Below are 17193 nucleotides of genomic sequence, written 5' to 3' on the forward strand. Positions count from 1 at the left end.
AAATAGGTGTCTTGAAATTAAATATGGAAGTCATGCAGCTGAGGCAGTGATTAGTTCTTTGTGGGGGGTTTCCGTGATGAGGGGGCTTCCTGAGATAAGTATGCTCAAAGGAAGTATTTGTTGACTTGAATGGAAAGGGCCTGTCCTCCGCTTTTGTTCTGCTCTGCCCACTGCCTCTTGGCGTTAGGTTCGGTGCTTGGCAAGGCTCTGCCAGCTTGATTTCCCTGGAAGAGCAGACTGCTCAAATGAGGGCCAAGTGCCAGTCCTGTCAGTGAGGAAATCTGTGTGTCCCTGTTGACACTTCTAAAAAGGCCAGAAGAACTGCAAGTTTTCATTCTGATCTTTTATTTGTGTTTTGTCACCCCCAAGAAGATCCAGCCGAAAGCTTGTGGCATCTGGGCTCAGATGGACCTGGATTTGAATTCTACCATGGTTTTCAGCGTTGTGGGATTTTGGTAAGAGTTGCCCAAACCTGGACTCCACGGGGTCCATGCTGATGGTTCTCAGATTTGGGTTATTTATGCCTGGTATTATGTCTCTTTCCTTTCTGTTTTCAAAGTTTGTTTTAGTTTTATACACAGAAAGCCTTTACATACTTCCAAACTAAGAATGGTATAAAAAGGTATCCTAGGGTGCCTGGGTGGCTCAGTTGGTTGGGTGTCTGCCTTCAGCTCAGGTCATGATCCCTGGGTGCTGGGATCGAGCCCCGGGTCGGGCTCTCTGTTCAGTGGGGAGTCTGCTTCTCCCTCTCCCTCTGCCCCTCACCCTGCTTGTGCTCCTTGCTCTCTCTCTCAAATAAATAAATAAATTTTTTTTTAAAACTCAAAAAAAAAAAAAGGTACCCTCAGAGCATGGGGGTGCAAGGCAGGGGTGCAGGGTGAGTGGCTGCCCTGGCAGGAGTGGGGTGTTTGAGCACCGATACCGTTTAGTGTTGCCAGTACGCAGTGGGAATAGAAAGCAGATGACCTCGAGTTGCTTCCTCCCCTCTCATTCCATAAATGCTTATTCATTCATATGCCATTCAGCATGTCTCATATCTTTAAAAATAAACCTTTTATTTTGGAATAATTTTAGATTTACACAAAAGCTGGAAAGATAGCACAGAGAATTCCCGTATTTACCCTTCATCCAGTTTCCCCTAAGATTAGCATCTCACACAGCCATGTTACGGTTGTCAAAACTAAGGAATCAATGTTGATATAATACCCCTGAATACTATTAGGCTGTATAGATTTTATTCACATTTTACCACTAATGTCCTCCCTCCGCCTCCCCCCCCCTTTTTTTTTGACCCAGGATCTAATTTAGGACATCACATTGTGTTTAGTACTTAGTTTTATTACTGTATTTAGAATTCTCTACAGACAGGGCAGATTATTGGCTGCATCTGGTGGGGTGGACCACCCCACACTCCTTTCCTGGTATTCTACTCCATTCTTTGCCTCCAAGCATGCCACTTCCAGTCCTGTTACTCTCTCCAGCCAAGGGGACCATTTTCTGCTGGTTTATCCTTCTCCTGGGTCATTTTGCTAATATAAACAACTTTATTTTCTCATTCTCCTTGCTGTATAAAATCGTATACTCTCTTCTGAAACTTGCTCATTTTATTTAAAAGCTATGAATTGGAGACCACTCCATATTGGGAGTATTGAGCTCTTCCTTATTCTTTTTTTTAATATTTATTTATTGATTGATTGAGAGTGAGAGAGAGTGAGCAAGGGGGGAGGGGCAGGGGGAGAGAGAGAGAGAGAGAGAATCTCAAGCAGGCTCCACGCCCAGCACAGAGCCCAACGTGGGGCTCGATCTCACAACCCTGAGATCATGACCTGAGCCAAAATCAAGAGTCAGACGCTTAACCACCTGAGCCACCCAGGCGCCCCTCCCTTATTCTTTTCTTATGATTTTATAGCGCTCTGTTGGGTGGATGTGTCATGGTTTATACAGACATTTCCCTACTGGTAGACATTTGGGTTGTTTCTGTTTATTGGGCATTACAATACTGCAAATAATCAGTTGTGGGGAAAAAGATGAGGCTGGGAGGGAGAAACGTGGTATTCATTTGAAATCCCACAGAGAATGGAACAGAAGTGCCTTTTCTGTGGAAACCCAGGGGACCCCTAATGCAAATCTGACTCTTTCCGACGGGAGTGTCCTTCGCCGTGGCCTTGACTGGGAGGCAGACTGCAAGGTTGTATCCTTGGCAGTAAGTGAGGGACCCTAGAGGTGAGGTGTCAAGATCTGTACTCACACTTGCTCTGCAACAGTTGCCGGGGAAAAAAACATGCCAGCTCAGGAAATGGACTCCAGTCAATAGGCCTTCAGTGCAGATATTCTCCTGGAATAATTTATGAACTCCCTGCAGACCTTGTGGTCAGGTGCAGTTAGAATCTTCTCCCACAGAGGCCGCGTGCCATTTACCAGGCGGGGGCTACGGCCTACGACAGGAATTGAGGAGGCTGCAGGGACGTCCGGGGACTGAGGTGGGCTCAGATGGAGTAGAGGAAATAGCTCGCTGTTGGGGAAAGAGCCAGGGCCGTGCAGATGGACAGACCTGGGTTCGAATCTTCCCTCTGCTGATTTTTCAGGTCAAGTGACTTTAGCTCTTTCCCTCAGCTGTTAGATGGGGGGTAAGGACTGTTGTGGGGTTTAAGCGAGCTAAAGTGTGTAAAGCATTTACTATACTGTAGATAATAAATGACAGGTAATTTGGGAAGAAGTTTCAACTCCACAGAGTACACATACAGGGCAGTTTTTTGTTTTTTGTGTTTTTTATCCTATTATCAACTGTGTGTTAAATCTCTCTACCCCACTGGGTGGCAGATCCCTTATCTTTTTGATTCCTTTCAGCTATGATAAATCTCAGTCAGGCCCAGCTTAAACCTCCCATTTCAGAGCCAATGAAAAGTTCTCTCCCTTCCCAGTGGCAGGGACCCGAAGAGGTGGGGGGTGTTCAGCCCTTTACACCTCCACCTCTCTCCTCGATGTGTTGAGGGGGAGGTGGGAGAAGGAAGCCGGCAGGCATAACCCTTCTGTAACTTGGCAAGGCCATTGCTGTGAGCCGGCATTTCTGATCTCACACCAGGTCTGTTCGCGGCTCAAGACTTGCAAAGGCGGTGGCTCTGTCCTTGGTGATGGGCTGGGTTCCATCTTTACCTGTGCTCCGTCTGTCACTGAGATCCCAAGAGAGGGCCAGCCCTGCCTCCCTTTGGCTTCTTTTCTTTTCTTTTTTAATTGAAGTATAATTAACATACAGTGTTATATCACGGAAATGCAAATTAAAACCACAGTGAGGTATTACCTCACACCTGTCAGAATGGCTAAAGTCAAAAACACAAGAAACAAGTGTTGGCGAGGATGCGGAGAAGAAACAACCCTCGTGCACTGTTGGTGGGAATGCATATTGTTGCAGCCACTGTGGAAAACAGTATGGAGGGTCCTCAAAAAGTTAAAAGTAAAATTGTCTTTGACTCCTTTCATCATCCACGGATCCAAACTCCCCAACTCCGTGGCTCCCCGGATGCCTCCTAGCTTTTCACTGGCTTCGTCCTGTACCATAGGGTCACGGGCATCCCCTGAAGAGCTCTGAGGGCACAGGGCTGAGGGGAGGGATCTCCCTTCATCCTTTTCTTGCATGCTTTGTTTACAGCAAACGTTCCGAGAATCCTCACTTGGCTTTGCTCTGATGACAGCACTGAAGGGGCCTCGTGGTTCTGTAGCTCAGGGATGGGGATGCTAGCCCCCCTTATTGTGGCCATCCCCATGCCCAGCTCCAGGGTAGTTGACCATATAATTTATTGTCCAAACTTGGACACTCCCAAGTGTGAAAGGGAGCAGAGAGTTATTAATAGTTATCCTAAGACAACAGGTATAAATAGGGACCATCCCAGGCAGGCATGCGGATGTATGATCATCCTCTGTAGGAGCCATTTTTCTCGGAGATCTCCTGCCCTGAGCTAGGAGCCAACTGCTTGCCACCGTCATCAATTCCAGAACAATTGGAAAATTCGCACTTGACTTCCTGCTACAGCAGCAGTGATAACCAGGCAGGGTGTGGTGGTGAGGATTAATGGGAGAGCATATTTTTAAAGTGCCCAGCCCAGCTGCCAGCACACAGTAGGTGTTCATAGTAGGTCCTCTTGCCTCTGTTCCTCATTCCACTCCACAGAAGCTCTATCTGACCAGTCTGCTCTGAATTCAAAGCCCAATGATAATAGCTCGCATTCATTGAACACTGACTATGTGCTGGGGCTATGCTAAATACTTTATATGTCTTATCATGTTCAAGCCTAACAACCCTAAGGTAGGTAAGTATTATTATGTCCATTGTATGGTTAAGGCAACAGAGGCTCAGAGAGGTTAAGTGCCTCCCCAAGGTCACACAGCTCAGAAGTGACAGAGCTGCTGTAGAAACACGGGGACTGCCTGACTACACAGTTCATGCCTTTAAGCATTCTGTTGCATGAGGAATTGAGAGAATATAAGTATAGACGGGGCTGAGCCTTTTAATTCCGGAGCTGACAAGCCAGAGACCGCAGGCCTGTCACCCAGTGGAGGGAAGTACCGAAATTGTCTCTCTGAGTTGGAAGTGGAGCCAATGCATGAGTGAGAGATCAAGAAAGTTCTTGGATCTCTTCCCGAGGGGTCAGAGGTGGTGGGAAAGGACCCAACCATATGCAGGAGGATGGATAGCACGTGGGAACTGAGACGTGGAAACCTGCCACCACATCATCTCTTTTAGGTCCTCTGGCAGGTCTCAGATGACAGAGGGCATTTAGAACACCTGAGTGTACGTGGACTGATTCAGTCGATTGTCCCATTTTGCAAGCGTTTTGATTTTGGTTCATTGCAGCTTTTTGTGGACATGCCTCAGCTTGGTTATGTTCCCCATCAAATGCTGATTGACACGTTTACATCAAGTATCTCTAAGTGCCCAGCTCTGTGGTGGTCCTTGGGGGAGGGAGTGTGGACTGTCATGAAGGAGTCATTCCCTAAATATAAGCCCAAGATTGCTTCTGTTTATTTACTTACTTATATTTGCCATGCTTTGGGTGTCCTCCTGGAACTTTGCATGAGGGAGATGTCTTAGCTAGTGCCAGAATACTGCCCCATAACAAACCCTCCCCCTAGCCTGGCATGTCGTGCCGAACATGGATTTAGCTGGGGCTCCGGGGGGTGGCTGGGGAGGCTCTCCCACACGCATCCGGGTTTGCTCCTGCAGGAGGAGGTCATCAATGGCTTAGCTGAGCTAGGAGGGGCTCAGCTGGGAGGTTCTGCAGCAGGTCTCAGGTCTGTGGATTGGCCCGCGTCAGCCCAACTCCGTGTCTCTCAACCTCTTTGGACTAGGGGGCTAACCAGGGCCAGGACCTCTCATGGTGAAGGCTGACACGCAACACATCCAGCTGCAGAAACCCCTCTACGTCTCCTGCTTGCGGCATGCCTGTCTTCATCCATTCTCAAGGGGTAGGGAGACCCTACCAAGCACATGGCAAAGACAGTGAGGTCAGGGAGGAGAGAGGGACCCAGAAGGAGTAAGAAGAAATCATCATGAGACTCCTGCTGTCTCGATGTTGTCGAGAGGGTTGCCTGTTTCGCTCCCGGTGTCTGTCCCGTGTCAGCCTCAGAGGGGGTTGTGCTTCCGTCGAGCAGCTGAGGTATTTGTATTGGCTGAATGCCATGAGTCTCATGTTTCCCTTGCTGCTGTGGCCCGCAGGAAGCCCGGCATCAGATTCCAGCACATCTCTACCTTATGGCTATATGCACCATTTCTCTCTCTCTCTTTTTTTTTTTAAAGAAGATTTTATTTATTCATTTTGAGAGAGAGAGCACAAGCCAGGGGGATGAACAGACCCCCACGGAGCAGGGATCCCGATGCAGGTCTCGATCCCAGGACCCTGAGATCAAGACCTGAGCTGAAGGCAGATGCTTAACTGACTGAGCCACCCTGGTGCCCCTATAATCACCATTTCTGATGCTTACCTGATGCAGCCCATCTATGGCTTCATCTTATCTTCTCCTTCTAAGACCCTCTCACCTGTTCCTTTTACCCTTTTGTATTGCATACGTTCTTGTTAACAGCTACAATTCTTTTCTTGAGTAAGGTAGAGTATAAATGAGCACACCTAAGTGCTAGATGAGGGGAACAGATAATCCGTTCCACTAATATTCACTGCACCTCTATTGTGTGCCAGGCTCTGTACCTGGTAGGGAGGTTACGTGCTTGAGTCTTAGACATTCCCTGCCCTGCGGAACTCACATGACAATCGTCTGTAGCAGCGTTTCTCAGTGTTAGCCCTATTGACATTTTGGGCTAGATAATTATGTCGTGCGTGCGGGCGTGTGTATGTGTGCATGCATTGTTGTCCTGTATATTGTGGGATGTCAGCTGCATCATTAGGTGACGGTAGTCCTCGTTAGGACAATGAGAATTCTCTCTATATTTGCCAGGTGTCCCCTGGGGAGCCCAGTCACTCCTGGTTGAGAAGCACCGGGCTCTAGTAAGTACATTTGTAGGAGGTTGGGAGGCCAGGGAAAGTTTGCCAGAGGAGGTGAAGCTGGAGTGGAGGCCTGGAGGCCAGTTGGAGGAGCCAAGGGAAGGGGAAGGGAGAGGTCATTTCTGTTAAATGGAGCAGGGGATGTTGGTGGAGCTGCACGGGAGGTCAGGGGGAGGAGAGGAAGTTAGAGATGCGGGTAGAGCCAGGTCCTGAAGGTAGGGTCTTATTGGCTGTGACACAGACCTTGGACTCATTCAATTCCATAGGTCAGTGCTTCTCAACTTGCAAGATGTCTGAAAAGAGACCCTTGTTAAATTTGCACATTCCTGGGCCGCATTCAAGGAATTGCAATCCAGGATGATTGGATATGATGAATAATGCTATTATGAACATTGGTGTATACGTTTCTACACGGATATCTGTTTTTAATTCTCTTGGATATATATGTAAGGGTGGAATTGCTGGGTCATATGGTTAACTCTGTGCTTCACCTTTTGAGGAAATGCCAGCTTTTTTTTCCAAAGTGACCGCACCATTTTAAATTCTCACCAGTAGTGCATGACAGTTGGGTTTCTCCATATCTTCACCAGCACTTATTGTTGTCCGTATTTTTTCATTATGTCCATTCTAGTGGGTGTGACATGGTATCTCACTGCAGCTTGAATTTGCATTTCTTTGATGGCTAATGATGTCAAGCATCTTTTCGTGGGCTTATTGGCAAACTGTGTTGTAAAGCTTTGCAGTTTATTTTTACTGTGGAGGCAGAATTGGGAACTACTTGTCTGGGTTTAGGGAAAGCAGTGACGCTTGCGGGGTCGTGTAGTTGGGAAAAGCTTGTTGCAGGAAGCTGAGCAGCCTAGAGAGGTTAGACTTGCGGCAGGATCTGCTGAAAGCGTGAGACCCTCTGGAAGTCCCCACAGGAGGGACTGGAGGGAGGAGAGCAGAGAGCCAGGTAGAAGGCTCCTGCATGGGTGGAGTGGAGGAGTCTAACTGGGGAGACACGTGGAAAATTGGAATAGACTGGACTTCAGGCCGATGAAGTACTGGGGGCAGAGGAGAGGTGAGAGATGGGAAGGAAGAGTCAGATTTTGAATTTGTTCTAGTTCAGTGGCAGAAATGGGGAAGCCATTTTGGGGAAGTAAGTGAGGATGGGTCAGATCTGGAATAGGAACACAGGAGAGGTTGGGACATAAACAGTGTAAGTTCAGGGTGTGTCCCCTTACTTTCTTTGAGTCTCTCCTGGCTCAGAATTTGGGGTGAGACTCCTTTGTTGCTGGGTGCCTATGGAAATTAAGTTTAGTAATGGATACCGCCTGGAAGGCTATATTGACATGTACTTTTTTCACACATCTAATTTATTACCTTTTATTATTACTTACATTTGACTCTCTCACTATAAAACTGTCTTATTTGCCTTTATAACCATCTCATGTATTCATATAACCTCAGTGCCTGTAACTGATCAAGTCCTGATTTAAAGTTTCCTTCCTTCCCCTTCTTAGCAGTTGAGCACTCACTGTGTGCCCGGAGTTGTGCATACCAGTTCTCTGCTTCCAACAACCCTGGAGGTCCCGCATCCTTGGTTTACAGATGAGCAAAGCCAGCCCTTCCAGAGTTACTTGGCTGTGGGCTGAAGAAATTTCTAGGGCAGTGGGGGAAGGGAATGAAAGTTTATTGATTCTATGTTGTATGCCAGGGTATGTAGTTTTTCCTACTTAATCCTCCAATCACCCAGTAAAATGGGCATGATTATCCCCATTTTGCAGATAAGGAAACAAGACTCCACAGTTAGTGAATTGACAGGGTGTGACTGCAAAGCCCCTGGCCCCCCAATGTAGCACATCGCTTCTCCTGATACCTTCAGGCCATGGGAGATGGGATAGCAGGAGGGGAAGGGTCCGCAAGAACTGGCAGGTGAAGCTCGTTTGGCACCTGCAGTACCACCCTCTGCGCCTAGATGGCGCTCAAGGCTTGGCTTCCAGGACACACCTGGGACTCCAGCCCACCTCTGGTGAACAGGCTACAGGTTTTATGCAACAATTTATTGTAAGGGAAGGAAGAGACTTTAAAAAAAAAAAAAAATTCCTCTGTTTTGTTTTTGTTTCTGCCTGCAAAAGGAATCTACTGCCTCTGAGCCTGCAGTTCATCTTTGTAGCTACGTCAGCCTCACGTGCTGGCACAACCTGGGGGAGGGGCTGGTGAGGGCCCTGGTAGGGTGAGACCTTTCCAGCAAAAAATGAAGTGAAATGGCCCCATCATAGAGAGCCCCCTTCTTGACCCTTTCATCAGAGTTGCTATGGTTTATAGATGTCAGCAAATTCCCCCACCCTGGAAAGCAAGGCCTCTGCCAGTCAGAAGAAAGAATTTTGTCAGAGGTGGGAAGAGTTTCTCTTTTGGAGTCTGACCCCTCATTTTGTGGATGTAGAAGATGGATGGTAAGTCATGGGTCTGAACTCCAGTCTTTCAGTGTAATTTTGCTCACTCCATTTGCCTTTTCCTTTTTTTTTTAAAGCTTAAGCATTAGTTGCCCAGACTGGGATTTGCAAACATGGTGAGTGAAGTGGGTGACGGGTAAAGCATAGGGAGTGGTGAGGATTCTGGCAGCCTGGAGGTGCCTTTCTGTGTTTAAGGGAGCAACTGGTACTTAGCCCGCCCTATGGGGAGATACCATATTGCCTACTTAAAAATTTTTTTTGGCTCGATTTTTTAAAATTGAGAAATTGGGATTTTTATATGATGTTTCTTAATGTTTAACAATTCCCAACGAAATAAAAGAAGGGGGTTGGTGAAAATATTCTTTGTGGTTTCTGATGTAGACAAACTGGAATGGTCTCCTACCATATCCTCGTGTGTGTGTGTGTGTGTGTGTGTGTGTGTGTGTGTGCGCGCGCGCGCGCGCGCGAATGTGAGTGTAGGAGGATTAGAAGGGAGAAATCAGAAACACCTGGTTAGCCAGGTGGCTGGAGAGACGGGCTGTGTTCACTGGCGAACTAAGCAGATCTCTGGGAGTCCTGTGGGGGGGGGGGGTCTTAGGTGCTCAGGGTTTTGTCTGGTTTGGGCAGCACCCTGAGCGGGGGGAGGGCAAGGTGAGGGGCGGCCTGTGTGGAGTAGCCATTGCAGGGGGAGCTAAAATGGGGCACAGTGCATCAAGTCAGCTCAGAAGGGTTTTGCCTGGTGGGTTGGGGAGGTGGATTGGCTGGGCTTTCAGCTCCTGGGACCCATGTTCAAAGGAGACACAACGGTACTGAGAAACTGAGGGTCGTGTCATCTTTACTTTCTACTTTTTCTTCCTGATTATCCTTAAAGCCTAAATGGGAGAAATGTGGGAACTCTCTTCATGTACATTGTGGGTCTGGATATTATAAGTCTAATTTACTCCCCCCCCCCCCCCCCTTTTTTTTCTCTTTGCTTTGGCAACCAGGGAGCTTGGAGTCCCGTTGGAGTTGAAATATCTAAAAATGGTGCAGAACCCAGATGCATTTCCTTTTGGTCTTCATTTCTTATCCCATATATATTTCCCCTGGCTTTGTCTTTTAATTACATTTTCCAATTTTATTGTGTTGTGTACCTTCTCAGAAGCTGCCTCAAGTCCTTTGTGGAATGAATAAAAATGCTTGTGTAGTGGGGCATTTGGCTGACTGAACTGAGGGTCTAGATGCTTTTACTGTGAGCAATACCTCCCTCTCCTCTGTCCCCTCCAGGGCCCTGGAGCTTTTATTATGGGAAGGAGGGAAACAGAAGGGACAGACTGGCATGTTTTCCATCGAGCCCTCTGTGCTGTGTCTGAGGTCCTCTGATTAGAGGGACAGAAACTGACAGCTGTTTTTCAAGAGAGGCTTGGGGTATCCCAGGCAAGGTGTGGTGGCCAGGAGTTGTCACAACTGTCAGGGGGACTTTCAGTGGCTCTGGAGACAAGCAAAGCAGCTTCAGGGCCTGGGGAACAATTGATGACACAGGGCGGGTGAGCATGCCATTCTCCCAGGCTCCGCAGGGCATCTTGCTATTCGCTCTTCTCAGGCAGCTCAACAGATTGGAAGCTTTGGGGGCATCTGGAATGATCTGTTGGTTTGAAACAGCAGTGAAGCTTCCCTCAGCCTCTCTGCGGGCAAACGTGTGCCAGAGCAGGCGTGAAAGAGCTCGGTGGACTCTAATGTTAAATGCAGACGGACGCATCATGGACCGTCTTCAGGTTGAGCAGGGACCACCTGGAGACGGGTTAATCTCCGCAAACCGTCCACGTGAATGGGGTATGTGTGTTGTCGTTTGTGTGTAAAAGGAAGTAGGACGAGTTTGTCAGGACCGGTCAACATCAGAAACCTACATCCCCACTAATCCAGCATTTCCACTTCTTGGAATCTGTTCTACAGGAGTGTTTAGGTATATGTGGGAATGACATATGTTCAAGATGTTCATCACAGCATTGTTAGTAATAGTGAAAAAGTGAAGCCGCCGAAATATCCATCAGGAAGGGAGTTGCTAAATTACAATCGAGTTCCATGTAGCTGTTAAAAAGATGAGGTGAATCTATGTATGCTAACATGGAGCTATCTCCCAGACGTACCAGGTTTATTAAGCTATTGATCTATCTTTTTGTATATAAAACTACATATAATACATACATAATTCTATATAACTACACATGGAGCTCTGTGTAAGTAAATATATGTATATGTGTGTGCGTACATATAGTATGTGTATGACTTTAGAAGGCATCTGGGTTTGTAGACTGGCTGCTGATAACTGATGTGGGAAACAAAAGCAGAAGAAAAAGATTAAATTTCCTTACTACTTATAGCCCATTGACAAGTCCTTGAAATAGAGTTACCTTCCTCTAGAAACTTGCTGCCTTGATGTTAATACTTTGCTAAGGGCAAAAGGCAGTCTTAGCCTGACCCCCCCAACCAGGATCCTGTGAGTCTACTTTAACATATAAAAATTCCTTCGGAAACTTCCTTTATCTCTACACCCCAAGATACATGTTGGCCATCATCCCCAGGCATGTGATCCACGGATATACATCTGAAGGGTCTCATGACTGAGTCTTTACTGAACAGTAATAAATGACCTTTTCCTAACAACAGCTAGCCAGCCCCCTCAAGGTCCTGGAAACCTTGTTTCCAAAATACCTTGGAGGTTTGTTCTGTCCCTAACCCTCTCCCAGTTTGAAAGTAACTAATCGGCCACTCCTCATGACCCTGGTGCAGCCCTTTCTGGCCACGGGTCCTGTCCCTGTGCTTTAAGAAAACCACTGTTTGTACCACAGAAGTCTCAAAAATTCTTTCTTGGTGGTCGACTCCAAACCCCAACATCTTTCCTACATCAGTAACTAGCTGATCATAAAAAGCCATTGTCTGTGGTTAGGGTCATAATCAAAATGTTCAACCACCCATAGGGTATGGACACTGACTCGTGAGAATGGATGTTGGGGTGCATACTGGAGAACTAACCCTTACCGTGTCAGGTGTTAACCTTTTAGTTCTTAGATCAGGGTGGAGCAGGGGTCTGGGCAGTCCCAAGAGTGGCTGTTGACTAACAAGTATGAAAGGATTTCAGTATTTTAACCACTGGTATGGCTATACTGATGCTCCTGGTTAAAGATCAGCCTTGCCATTGGTAATCATATTTTAAAATTCTGTTAAAAATATGGCAGGCTTCCTATACCCTTCTCTGTGACTGTCAAACTGTGGAGTGGGCTCCACAGAGCAGAAGTGTCCATGAGTTCCCTGGCCCTGAGCTGTGGACTTGCTGCTCTGGGAACCAGATCCCTGTCCTGGACATTGCCTGCAAGTCCCGCTGTATTACAACTTGTAAGAGAACTAACCCAATCCTGCAGAAAACTTGGTATAATTAGTTGTTAATAACCAGAGCCCAGGTTCCCCACGGTGCAAATTGTTTCTGTATTGATCTCCACCTGCACTGTCAGCACTCTGGAAAGATTGAACTTTAAGTGCTTAATTCAGCCGCATTCAACCGATAATTTTGGTTTTGTCCTCCAAACAAAAGCACCGTTGTTTGTTCTTCTTTTTTCCTCCCACAAATAATAAAATCAATCAATTTCTCCCCCTTCCCCTGCCCAGACCTAGTCTGCTCCTGTAATCAATACATTTTGAAATGTCAATGTATTCCTCTGTGAGGGGCTGGGAGGGGCTGAGCAGGAGGGGAGAGGACTGGAGCTGATGGGAAGACAGCTTCAGCATCTCCAGACAAACAGCTCGTTGTTTAAATTTGCTCATGGCAAATCCCCACCTATGTCAGATCTCTGGGCTTCCACCTCTGGATCTGTGGCATTGGAAATGGCCTTTTGGATGTGGCTGACCAAAATACACATCCAACACTTTCAAATTTGCTTCACAACCTCCGAAGCAAACTGGTAAGCTTTTGGCTTTTTGTATTTATCAAGTAAACTGTGTTAAGTTCACTCTCACCCCATCCCAGATCACTCACCCTGAGTCCTAACTTTATCCATGAAGCTCGTGTCAGTGGGAGGCTATGGGGCAAATAGGGGAGCAAGGATGGGGAGAGAGTCAGAGTGGTCCATTGGATGAACCAGAGCTTAACTAGCCAACCAGAAGTTCACTTTTCCAATTTAAGAATTCAATAATGCTCCTGAATGAGAGTTTGGACAGGTTGTCAGAGGTCACTGTCTGGGGAAAGAGGCAGTCACGTGGAGTATCTACTGTGTGCCAGTAATTTTATAAATTTTAATTATCACAGTAAATCTTTCTGCATCCCAGAGATGAAGAAACAAATGGAGACCAGGTGAACTGCCTCGAGGTCACTTAGAAGGTAAATGACAGAACCACATTAGGAACTATATTATTCTGACTCTAAAATGTGTGTGTGTGTGTGTGTGTGTGCACGTGCACATATGTGATCTCTCTGTGCCTCATTTGCCTCATCCAAAAAGAGAACAAAAATAGTACCTTCTCATGGAGTGGTTACAAGGATTAAATGAGCTATGCTTATAAAGTGTTTAGTCATATTAAACACTTAAAAATAGTTGGCATTGTTATTATCAGTATGATTATTCCCCTGATATGCATAAAACATTTGCTTTCAGAGATTTCTGGTTTGCTCAGTTGCAAAAACTTTTAAACATTTTTTATCCTTAAAAACATGAGTGACATTGGAAATAAGAAAGATAGAATCTGTATCCTAAAGAGATGACCGTCTGGTTCTGGGGGGATAGCGAAAGAAGAAAAAAGAGCAAGTTACAATACTGGGTCATGCTTATTATAGAAGGAACATAGAGAGGAGACCTTACACAGCCTGGGGAGTGGTAATCAGCAAAGGCCTGTGGGGGGATTTGAACTCATGAAAGATGATGATGAGGGTGAGCTGAGAAGCCAAGGACTGGGAGGGAATTGTGAACACAGAGAACTGCATATTCAAAGACATGGATGTAGGAAGAGACTTTTGGGGGACTTGCAGGTAGGCAGTGGCATGTCATGGGAAGGGGTTTGTTGAGAAATGGCCACAGATAGGGCTGAGTAGGTAGGCAGGGCTAGATCAGGGTGGGCCTTCCTGGCTGAGGAGCAGAGATTTTATTTTGGAGGTTTCCTGAATCCTTGAAGGTTTTTAAATGGGAAATTGGCAGATTCATAATCATGTTTCAGAGGATGACTCTGGGCCGCATGTGGGGCTTTGCTGGACGAGACTGGAGGCAATGAGACCACACGGAGGCTGCTGTAGTGTTCGAGAGAAGATGCTGTGAGTGCCAAGTATGAGTCAGAATCAGCTGGGAATGGAGAATAATAGGCTGGGAGAACCATTCAGACCTGGAACCCATAAAAATTGGGAATCAATTGGATGTGGTGAAATGAAAGAAAGTCTAGAATGTTCCCAGTTTGGGTGGTGGGTGGAGCCACTGACCAAGAAAGAAGGCAAGAAGAGAAGCCATGTTTTAAGAGAAAGATGGAAAGTCAAGTTTTGGACACTTTGGTTTTCAGGTATCTGGGGTATCCAGGTGGAGATGAGCAGGATATATGGTGCCTTAACTTCATATGCAGAGCACAGTGATTGGCGGCTAATAGATAATAAATATTTGAGGGAATGAGTAGATGGCTAAGACCATAATGTTGAAGAGACTGTCCAGGAGGAACATGACTCAAGCAGGGTGCAGAGGGAAGAAGTGTCCTGGGGAACATTAACTACCCCACAGACCCCCACACCGTGAATTAAGAGAAGCTTTACATTCAGAAATCAGAAGCGTATCGATCAAGCAAAGAAGATTCCGGTATGGCAAAGAGTTGTTTCCAGTACTGATGTTAGCCTATAAAATTTATAGACTAGCTAACCTTTTTCTTTCTTGAAAGTAATAGCCAACATTTATTGAGTACTCTCTGTGTGCTGGGCCCTGTGTCAAGAGCTTTCCTGTATTTCTTCATTTAGCACTCACGATCTGATGACAGGGAGATGCTAGGTTTATTCCTCTTCTAGAGATAAAGAAGCTGAGGCTTGGAGACATTAAGTAATTGCTCAAGTCCTGAAGCTGGTATGCAATAGGCTTGGGATTGAGACCCCCCGCCCCCCCAGCCAAGACTCGACTCTCAGCCAAGATTCTTCAGCACTCTTGTCTCCCTATATTTCCAGCCATTTAAAAATCAAGGCTGAGGAAAAGGTGCTTTGGTTCTTAAGACATTCATGTTGAGAGAATGCTACTGTTTTGGAGCAATGTGGGAAATAGAAGCTGCTATGCTCTCCCTGTCTATTTTTGTTTTTTTCCAGTACTGTACCCTCCATTTGTCTCACCTCATCTCTTACGATATTAAGTTGATGGCTTTCACAAAGCTGCCAGCTCTGGGGGAGAGATGCTCAGTTTCTCAGCCATGGCCTGGAGGATTTCTCTCCTTCTGGATGATCCACTGAGAGCGCTGAGATCAAGGATGAGCTAGTCCCTAGGTCAAGTGGATGAACAGATCCTTTCTTTTGTTGGCCTGTGGAGACCAATTAATAATTATGGATAAATGGATTTGATTAAATGCCTTCAATGAACCATGTTGACTAGGGACAGCTGTTAATTCCTACATGAGATGAGGGCCTACCTGGACTCAACGTAGCTCCTTGTCCTGGCTTTGGTGGCTTCAGAGCAGCTCCTTCAGGGATCACACAGGAGAAGGTCTACCAGTACTCCCATGCATTTATTCTTTGAGCAGGCTGTTTTTCCCATTTCCCATCCTTTGTAGTAGAAAAAACAGTCTTTAGAGTCACACACACTTAACTTTGGCTTCTAGTCCCACTTCTGACTAAATGCATGCACTTGTGCAATGACCTTCACCTCTCTGGACCTTCATTTTTAGATCTGAGAAATGGAGCCAGTGGAGCTTACCTGGCCATTCCCTCACAGTGGACAGGAAATGGGATAGCATTTTTTTTAGGTGCTCATCATGGGGCCTGGTACTATGAAAGTGCCCAGTGTTTGTGAGCCCTTTTTCCTGAAGGGAATGGAAGGTGTACCTCCCAGATAATTTGTAGCTGGATACTTACTCCATTACCTCTGGAAATTTTGATATTTTCATCGAAATAAAATCTGATATTAAAATGACCTCCATGTTTTGTCACCACATTGCAAAAGCAGTCAGAAATCGTCTGAGGAATTTGGATGTCGTAACGACTTGCAAACCATTGCTTCTCACCGAGTGCAAGGGCACTTGAGAGAACTCAATATGTGTACTTCCATATTACTTGTGCAGAACCACACGAGCTGTATTCCAGCTTAACTGAAGAACACCCCTTCCCCCTGAGAAAGCACAGAGTACAAGGTGTGTAAAGCCAGGCTGATGTTCACAGCCACACATGGGCCCATGGTTGAAGAGGCACGACACTAGCTGGAACGTATGCCGATGATTCTGTGAGGCTCAGACAGTTTTGGATGTGGCCACCTTCCATGGGTAGATGTCCGGGCAGCTCCAAAGCTCAAGAAGTGGGATGTGATGTAAGGTTGAAGTAGGGACAGGCCTTTGCAGGACAATGTGGGAAGAGCGGGTTGCACTTTGACAATGAACTCTTCAAGATGTTGTCTCATGGAGTCTTGGAATGTCGGCATAAAAGGTATAGAAGGTGCAGGATGTCCAGAATTTAGAAATAAGGAATTCCCTGTCCCTAAAATCTAAAATTAGTAAGCAGCCGATCAGAGAAAAGAAATACGAAGTCACTGTAATAACAGCAGCAGCCGAAACAACACATGATGCTAAGTGCATTCTGTTTGCCTGCTGTTCTTCTAGGCTGGGAGTTCATCTAAGTCTGGGCAAACATTCTAAAGGGCAGAACACACCATAAACAAAATAAATCAGTATGTTATTTTGTATACTAGATGATAAGGGCCATGTGAAACAGAAAGGAAAGAGGATAGAGAGTGCAGTTTTTGTTTCAAGTAGGCAGTTATGGGGGGTTTCAATGAGTAAATAACACTTGAGCAAGACACTTGCTCAGATCCTGAGAAGAGCATTCTGTGAAGAGGGAACCCCAAAGTGCCTAGGCACCACAGGCATGCCTGGCACATTCAAAGAAGGGCAAAAAGTCCAGTGTAGCTGGAATGGAGCAAAATTCAGGCAAGAACAGGATGGTGAGAAATGAGGTCAGAGAGCCAAGATTGAAGTTTCTTGGGATGACTGAGTTGATGTTCATCCCACCAAAGGGCTTCTTGTCATCATCATCCTTCCTGTTTTTATTACTCTTTTGCTTGCTGTGACATTTTGCTAGG

This window comes from Phoca vitulina, unplaced genomic scaffold (genome assembly GCF_004348235.1).
Source record: "Phoca vitulina isolate PV1807 unplaced genomic scaffold, GSC_HSeal_1.0 scaffold66, whole genome shotgun sequence".
Classification (NCBI taxonomy): Eukaryota; Metazoa; Chordata; class Mammalia; order Carnivora; family Phocidae; genus Phoca; species Phoca vitulina.